Genomic DNA, 10,113 nt, shown 5'->3' on the forward strand with positions numbered 1-10,113 from the left:
GAATTAATGTAATTTTTTGCTATCAACTGTAAATTCATCTCAGATATACCCAACATTTCAAAATACAGTCTCAGGGAGTTCTAAACCAAGAGACCCTGGTAGTTGTTTCAATTCTAGAACAGTGCTACAGAATTGATGTCTTAATTGATAGAAAGGTATTTCTCAGGGAGATGGGGGCACAAGAAGGTAGGAATGGGAAAGGAAAGGAAAGGAAAGGAAAGAAAAAGAAAGGAAAGACGGGGGAAGCCAGGCGGTGGTGGCACATGATTTTTAATCCCAGCACTCGGGAGGCAGAGGCAGGCGGATCTCTGTGAGTTCGAGACCAGCCTGGTCTACAAGAGCTAGTTCCAGGACAGGCTCCAAAACCACAGAGAAAACCTGTCTCAAAAAACAAACAAAAGAAAAAGGAAAGATGGGGGAGAAAGAAAAATAGAAAAAGGGAGAGAAGGACAGGAAGGAGGGAGATAGAGAGAGAGAATTTGGTCTACTGTCTTCCTTCCTTTATAAGGGCACTGAGCCAAAACTATCATGACAGCTGTATCATCATAGTCTTCTCTAAATCTAGACACCTCCTAAATACTTACTTCCACATACCATCCTGAGGTTTTAGGCTGGAAAATATGGGAGTGGGAACACAACCATTTATTCTATGTTAAAGACCCCTTACCTGGTTTTGGTGATAGGTAACAATAGGGAAGTGAGTGAGGAGAGCACTACATTGCTTTAAAGGACCACTGTTCTCATGAGCAAAAGTTAGTACAGATGAATGATTCATTTTAAAGAAATTCTGAATATTTAGCCATTTATGAGATACAGTCTAACACTTAAAATCCATCAAATAAATTCATAGAAAAGAAATTAACTATAGACTTCCGCCCTTTTGGCTCCCTGAGCAGCACCATGGCGGTCGGCAAGAACATGCGGCTGACCAAAGGCCGCAAGAAGGGAGTCAAGAAGAAAGTGGTTGATCCGTTTTCGAAGAAAGATTGGTATGATGTGAAAGCCCCGGCCATATTCAATATTAGAAACATTGGAAAGACACTAGTCACGAGGACTCAAGGAACCAAAATTGCATCCGATGGCCTCAAGGGTCGCGTGTTTGAAGTGAGCCTTGCTGATCTCCAAAACGATAAAGTTGCATTTAGAAAATTCAAGCTAATCACTGAGGATGTTCAGGGCAAAAACTGTCTGACTAACTTCCATGGCATGGATCTTACCCGGGACAAAATGTGTTTCATGGTCAAAGAGTGGCAGACCATGTTTGAAGTTCACGTTGATGTCAAGACAACCGATGCTTATTTGCTCTGACTCTTCTGTGTTGGTTTTACTAAAAAACGCAACAATCAGATCCGCAAGACCTCATATGCACAGCACCAGCAAGTCCGCCAGATCCGGAAGAAGATGATGGAGAGCATGACCCGAGAGGTGCAGAAAAATGACTTGAAGGAATTGGTTAATAAACTGATTCCAGACAGCATTGGGAAAGACATAGAAAAGGCTTGCCAGTCCATTTATCCTCTTTATGATGTCTTCGTTAGGAAAGTAAAAATGCTGAAGAAACCCAAGTTTGAATTGGGAAAACTCATGGAACTCCATGGTGAAGGTGGTAGTTCTGGAAAAACTACTGGTGATGAGACAGGTGCTAAGGTTGAACGAGCTGATGGATATGAACCACCAGTCCAAGAATCTGTGTGAAATACAGATTTTTAATAGTGACAAATAAAGTCTTATTTGTGATTTAAAAAAAAGAAATTAGCTATAGTGTTTTATCCCAAGTGAATTTAGTTAAATTGCAATTATATTTACTAAAATTCTTTCTCATATATTTCTGCACTAAGGATGAACACAGGAGAACACATATTAAGGAATGAACCCGGAAATAAATGTCTAGCTAATTTTATTTTCAAAAGTCAGTTCTCAAGCTGATTAGCTTACATATGTTGAAATGTAATCCCATGATGTTTGTTTGGGTAGACTTCTGACTGCTGGTTCACTCACCTCAAACCAGATCTCTGCAGGAATCAGTGCCGTGTGACACAGTACCTGTGTTAGTTTTTGGTTAAAGAAAATGGCAAATCCACTGTGACAGAATTAGCAGAAGAGAATCCAAGAAGCAGGGAATCAAAGCATGATGGGGGGAGACTGTAGTTTGTCCCCGTGTGTGTCCCAACTTTCCAACAAGGGCACCCTTATTTTCCTTGCTCTAATCTACTCCTTTCTTCCCAAACGCTCACGTAGTTCACCTTCATCCAAGCCAGGCTCAACACCAAGTGCAGAGGTGGCATCCTCGCATCCTTCTCCCATTGTGCTCTTATGGTTGTTTGAGATCTGAACTCTACAACAAATTACATATAACTTAGTGTGGTGCCTCTCTGATTGAACCTTGATTGACAGGACCTAGAATGATATGTGGGCAGACTTGTCAGTGAGAGCAAACTCTCTGACTCAGACACTGTTTTTGAATATATACTATACTAGAAATATATCTTTCTTTGGAAATTCATAATCTTAGGTAACATACCTGGAGTCTACTGTATAATTTTTGATATATTTTTACTCTTTTTAAATATATTTCAATGTATGTATATCCTCCTCTTTACCATCAAAAAATTTAAGAGTTTACTAGTTATATCTAGTGCCTGGTAGCTATATTTGAAGATACCTTTGAAATGATGACATTCTAACATTTATACTTTCTTCTACCAATATTATAGTATATGTAATGTGGAAATTGTGACTACCTTTTCTACAGAAAACCTCCATAATCTATGATAAAAAGCTTACCTAAACATTAAAGACATTTGCCTACTTAAATTGCCAAAACACTAGAGGGTATACAATACTTGAAAGCATTGTTAGATGCACCGAGACCCACACATTGATCAATCTTGGTTGTACCTCCTCCTATAATTTTTGGCTTCTTTACAGAAGATGGACTTCAATTTGGCTGTTTTGTGAGGTTTCCATTGCTCACTTGATCACTATCGTAGATGAAGTCTAACACATATCTTAACTGGTTGTTGCATAGATGATCTCTGTCTGGGAGATCAATAGGAACCCTTTGACTCTTTATTCATATGTCACAATGCAAGCTTCAGGATTTATTTCCTTTAGATATATGCCAAACTCTTTCTTCTGTACCCACAACTGTAGACAGTATATGTCATCTTCTATGGATTTTAATAAAACTATTTTTAGTAGGCATGGCAAAAGAATGGCAACACCGAGCACTTTGGCACAATGGAGAGATTCAACCCAGTGTATCTTCTTCCAAATAAATGTTTTTGAGCATCCTGTTTCTTTTCCAAACACTAAGACCTATAGTTGACCCAAAGGATTGATCTACAGGAATATAAATTGATGGTCTTCAAATGATCACATAAATTATCACCACCAACATCTTTGTTAGTCAGGACTTCATGAGTGTCTCTTATGACCTTATATTTTTCATGAAAGCAACATCAAGTAAGCTATATTTGAACATATGCTTATAAATGTAACATAAGTTCAAGATGGTGCCTTAAAGATTTGGTATAATAAAACAGTTGTCTATAATATGTTTAAAAGTTAGTTATTGCATTGGCTATTGACAAAGGGGTTATATTTACTTATTTTTTGTATATAGTTTATACACATTTTTTTTTAAAAAGCAGTATGCAAACAGATAATTCACTTAAGATTTTCAGGAAGGATATGATGCTAGATACCTTCATTACTCATAAAATAATATTAGAAACACTTTTAGTGCCTACTAATGTCAAACTGTTTTTCTTGCTTCATTTCTGTTCTTCAAATAATCCTATAAAATGAGAATTTCCATTCTATTTTACAGAGAAAAAAACTTATTCTTAGCCCTTCCTGTAGTTTCCATTACTATTAAATGATAGATCTAGGGTTTGGTTATCTGTGTTTGATTTCAAAGACATATTCATTTATACTCTGGTTAATCTTTAAAACTTCATAATGCAAAATGTTGAAAATAAACAATCTTAATAGTATCAAAAATTTGTTTTTTTATATTCATGTAATTTATCAGCATACAAAGTTCATGTGTAAAACTCTTTATAGCACCTCTATGGATTAGAAAGTAAATGTAAACTTAGCATTTCCATTTATTGGAAGGAAGCTACTTCATTCATCCACTTTTATGGTCTGGTAAACTCACTCGTAACTAGGGCTGATTTATCCTTAGGTCGGGAGATCACAGTGTATGTGCTGGCTATGGGATGAGAGGATGGTGGCTTCTCAACTTGCATCATAGCTATCCATCATCTTTGTGTTATCTCTAAATTGCATGTCATTGCGACTTCCCAACTGGGGATTGTAAAATATCTGATGACATTAAGCTTTATAATTCAGTGAACAAAGATCTTGTCACATTGTAGATTCTCGGGCAAGTATAGCTATTTTTTTTAAGTAACATATACTTATGACAAAACTATGCTTTAGAAATATTAATGTTCTACTTTCAACTAGTCATAAAAGCAGTTGAGAAAATAATACATGAAGAGTATGTACAATAAATACACACAATAATTATACCAAACTCACATACTCAATTCTTTGCAAAGTGGACTTTGATCATGGATCAGACTTAGCTGATGTTTTTTTCCCTGTAGTCAGACACTTGCAGATATCAATTCTTAGTTTATCATAAGTAAAGACAATGTATGTTACATATGCAACAGTCGTTTTTGGAGGAGATGGGTTAGGGCTAAGAGTTTTCAACAGAAGCCTGTGGATTTCAAGCTTTAAATAATTTTGAGGCTTGCGTATTTTTATTGCATAACTGATCGGTTTGATACAATACACTAGTATAAAATTATTTAGTCCGTAAACCCATTATTCTGCAAAATTTACTTACTTTTATGAGTCTCTTCGGCGGGTTTTTACATGAAAGACATTTTTGGGGTAGTAATTATACGATTTGCATTTTAAAGAGTAAATCGCAATCAAGAAAAACATTATCACACAAATTGCAGTGCGTATAATATGGTATCTGCAGATGTACTGTTTACTTCTGTAATGGGCATCTTAGATCTACTAGAGGGAAACAACTAGAGAAAGTGAAAATAAAATAGTTGCTACAGGAGTTACAAAGACATTTCCCTCCTCGAATTTTCCTTCTCTCCCCTCCCCTTCCCTCCCCTCCCCTCCCCCCCTCTCGATATCATATTTTGGTATAAACTTTAAAGAGGGCATCCTTTTACTTTGAGGCTGAGAGAAATATTTGATCCTTTTTTTTTTCTTTCCTTAGCCCTCTGTATGTATTTGTTTTCTGTGGTCCTTACTCCTCCTCTTCTTTTTTCTTATTTGGAAACTGATCATTTCTGAAAAAAAATGTGTTTTGTCACTTGACTAAAGTGACAAGTGAAGAAAAATTGTAAACTGCGGTGTTAGTCTTGGGACAAAGAGGTGGTTAACCAGAGAGGCCTATAGTCTCCACCAAGAGTCAGATATGTAACAAATGACCAGACAAAAGCAAAACAAAGTAGCCTCACTCAAACTTCAATAAAATAAGCAAGCACTAAGGATAGCAAAATTATTTGTGAGTGAGTATTGTCATGTGGTTATATGTTTGCCGAATTTTCTCCTTCCTTCACGGAAAAAAAATCATTTCATGTTTTATGGTCATATTTTTCTAGACAAATGATGTTTATCCACATCATTATTACATTTTGTGATTGGTTTTCTACTACAACTGAAAGATAAATTTTGCATAAATAGATTAGACACTTTTTTTCGGATTTGGTTATTAGAAAAATAGCAAATTCATTAGTGTTAACTTTTACCATTCATTTTGCTTCAAGAAATTTTATAATAATGTTTTAAAATCATAATGTAACTATTCATTTCTCCCAGTTTTTTCTCCTCCTTCTAACAACTCCCCCATGAACACCTTTATCTCTTCATCAAATCCATGACCTCTTTTTCTTTAAATTTTATTATACATATATGTATGTATTCTTTGCTAAATACATAAGTACAACCTACTCAGTCTATATAATTGTTCTTGTTCATGTAAGATCCCAGGTCTAACCATATTGTGTTAGATAACCAATTGGGGGACTCTCATTCAAACATTACTAGAGATGATTTACAATTTGGATTACTTTCTTCTTCAACTCTATAGTTTGAAATACAGTTCTAGAAAATACCTTCTTGTGATTTGAGACATAGCTTAGGTGTTAAGAGAGGAAGACTCAAATTTCATTCTCACTATTCACATGGAAGTTTATAACTATTCCAGTTCCAGGAGATCTGACATCCTTTGTCTTCTGTGGGAATCAGACATGCATGTTGTGCACATATATGCAAGAAAGGAAAACACTCATGCACATAGAGTAAAGTAAATCTAAAAGAAATTCCTAGAACATATCTTCCAGGTGGTCTGAAAAATCACAATGTAAAAGAAAATGTTCAGTTTAAAAGTAGACATGGGAATTTTTTGAATGATTATTTGCATGAATTAATTCGGGAATTAAAAGGAATTTTTTTTGAAAAGGCTTTCCATAGCCACTAAGGTATTTATCTATAGTCTATGGTAAAGTTTTACAGTGAAAATTATATTGATTGACATGAAAATTTGGTGCTGGTTTGTGCATGAGAAATGGAATATTACTTTCATAAAAACATGACATTGATGAACACAGAACTCATAAATTCCAGTCTCTGTTTTTTATACTCTTGAGATCACAAGCTGTACCAGTTTTTGTTTTGGTTGTTGTTATTTTCCTTTCATGATTCTTCATAATCACTGTACAACATTCTCACTGGCAGCCATAAGTAAAAAGATATGAAGAAAAATTGTAGCTAATCTCAATGAGTTTATAAAATAAACCTTAAAGCATATTTAACCTTTTTCTATAAGCAAACAAAAATAAACAAATAAGCAAAAAAAAAAAAAAAGGAAAGATGGTAAGAGATAGGAAGGGAACTTCTGCTCACTGGCCACTATGGTGGTGACCTTTTCATGCACCTTTACAGGTTCCCCTGAAAAAAATGGAATGTGATACCTGCAAAGCTAATTAGATGTTCTGAAGATGTGAAGGTTCGGCATCCTCAGGATGCCTGGTTAATCCAGGTCTCATCTATTCTGATTCTGAAGGCAAAGAGGTCATTATCTGAAACATTTCAGTAAAATGAAAAGGTGTTTGGTATCTGAGATTCATGGTCAGTCAACACCTAACAAAATCTTATACATCTGGTTTTTAGATGAACAACGTGGATTAATGAGGGTTGTTTTTTCTTTTTCTTTTTCTTTTTGATAGAGCTAATGCAATTACTTGTCAAAAGAAGACAAAGAAGGGAGTTTCTGTTAGAGGACTGCTCAAAACTGGGTTGATTCATCATGAAAATTGAAACTACTCTAAAGAATGGCTAGATTTTGACTTATTTGTGGTCTTAGTATGGGCAGGGATAAAATCGCAGAAATGATGCATGGATCATAAAGCAAAATCAATATACTCAGTTAAAGAAAAGCATTTTACTGGGTTGTCATTTGGAATGGTAAGCAAACTGTAGCAAAAGAGAAAAGACACTGTTTCATGGGAGTTTTTACTTTTTTCTTTCCACTTTTTGATCTTTTATTTTTGACAGTTATTGAAAATTACAATTAAAATACATTTCTTCTAATTCGCTATGACATCATTATCTTTCTGTTCTTTTAGTTGCTTCTGGATCTTTTTGCAGTAGTTATCTAAGAATTCACACTTCATAGTAATATTTCATTTGTATTTTAATAAATAAAGCTTGCCTGAAGATCAGAGAATAAAACAACCACACTAATCAACCATACAAACCAGGCAGTGTTGACTCACATCTTTAATCCCAATAGCATACTAATTTGCCATAGAAACCGTGCAGTAGCGTGGCATGCCTTTAATATCAGCATTAGAGAGGAATATAAAATGGGAGGAGACAAGTTTCAGCTCAGTCTCATTCTGAGGATTCCTGGAGGCAGGATCACTCACCATTTTCAGATTGAGGTAGAGGTAAAAGTCAGTTGCTGATTGTTTTGCTTTTCTGGTCTTCAGGTTGAATCCCAATATCTTTTTCTGGGTTTTTATTCATCATTTTATTTTATAGAATACTTCATCAGTATTTATAAAACAAGCAACAAACAATAACCTATCAAACAACAAAACCCATCAAACAACAAAAACCACAAATTTGTGATAAGCCCTGGGTGTTTATAAGCTGGATTTGAACTGAAGTGGGTTTCTGGTAATCAGTCAGACTTATGAATCACATGGTTAGCACATGAGTTAGTCAATAAAGAGACTTTAAATAACATCTATTTCTGGGGACAGTTATCATCATATACTGGTGTTTGTGTGTACTGTCTGAACATGATAGTAGGACATATTTTAAATAATGACAAAGATTTCAAATGGTGTTATGAGGCCTGACAGTTAACCAACATCTTTTCTTATGACCAAAGTTCTCCACAGCTACTCTTTCTTGGGAAAGAAAAGGGATGTGGAAACTTAAAATTATTGTTAATAATTGTCATTCCTTAAATTATCAATATTATAATGCCTGTTTCAAAATTATTCGCAAAACATTTATGATGAATTATGAGTTTATTGGCAAGTGCCAGTTGCATGTTATAAATTATTCTGTGTCCGTCAGTATCACGGGGAAGAATAATACTATTTTCCTTCTTTATTCATGAATAAAACAACCTTATTTATAATCTTACCATCCTACTGTTTCCATCTATAGAAAAGAATGTAATATGAACATGCATTCCTACTTCCTGGAAAAAGCAACAAAATAGCCCATATGTGAGTATGTTATAAGCTATTTAATGATACATAAGTATAAGGATCTTCTACTAGGGTTATATTTTTCTTAAATTATTCCAAATGGTTAGTATCTCATGCTGCTTAAGCCAATAAATTTACTTACTATGGTAAAGACTAGTTTATTCCTGAATAACACAGTGAATCCCTTTGATTCTTTACCAACTTCTATTCTTATGCCACAAAGGAATAAAGTATACAAACACCAAAGAATCCTAGGCCAAATGCTTATGTTTTATATAAAAGCCACTAAAGCATGCACACTTTATTGATAGCTGTTCAATAAAATATATTTTTGAATATAGTACTATAATGAAATCTTAGCATCATGAGTGATATATAATTATTAATTCAGGTAGATAAATAATGTTGATTTTAGGTTAAATTTAAATCACAGACCCACACAAACATGCATGTAACAAAGACAAAGACAATTATCTTATTTACAGATCTGCTTCTAAACTTCTTATTTAGATTTACGACTGATTGTATTATTAAATAGTCCTTTGTGTTACCCGTTAGTTTGGAAGCAGTATTACATCTGGTTGATGTTCTTTTAAATAAGAATTATCCAAAAATTCATTATCAGGGTTTAAGATTTTTTTAAGTTGCCTTTTGTTGTACAAAACTGCTATGTAATTCATTAACGTACTCCCAAAGAAGGTCATCACAAACTTAATGACTAATTGAATCCATGATTTTCCTTTGTATGTCAAACGTCAGAAATTCTGTTTCAATTAGAGATTCAAAACCAGTCAGAACATCTACATATATATGTGTGTGTGTATGTACATGCAAACACGTGTAAAACACAATAATGCTTTTCTGTTTCATTCATCTGGAGGGCATGGGGAGCTAGAAATGATAAGTGGTCATCCACCTTATAGTTGAACAGAATTGAGTTTTGTTGCATCATCCAAGGATTAGTTTTCTTACTAATAGAATCAAACTTGTGAATTACACAAGACCAGAAAACAACAATATCCAGGGACATATTGTGTGAGGTTATCACTAGAGCACTTACAGCAATGCATCTCTGTTTCTCCTTCTTTTTATCAATATCTTTGAAAAATGACTATGGAGAAAACAATCACACAAATCAGTCATGTTCAAAGGATATTGCTTCTTCCACGAGGTGACATACAGCAGTCCTGGAATAGCAGAGAATTTACAACCTATTCTGTATTCTGAGACTTAGATGATTTTACTTAGATATATAGATGGGTGGAAAATATCAACATGTCTCAGGATACAGATCTGCATTTTGTAACTTGATGGAAATGCTTTATTTTATTTTATTTTTTTA

The 10,113-nt window shown here is 34.4% G+C and overlaps 1 pseudogene; it reads left to right on the plus strand.

Moving 5' to 3' along the window:
• Positions 1-900: 900 nt before the first annotated feature.
• LOC121434458 lies at positions 901-1,737 on the plus strand (annotated as a pseudogene).
• Positions 1,738-10,113: the final 8,376 nt, after the last annotated feature.

Source organism: Microtus oregoni, unplaced genomic scaffold (assembly GCF_018167655.1).
Source record: "Microtus oregoni isolate MIOR12 unplaced genomic scaffold, Mior012 000043F_ref0000047, whole genome shotgun sequence".
NCBI lineage: Eukaryota > Metazoa > Chordata > Mammalia > Rodentia > Cricetidae > Microtus > Microtus oregoni.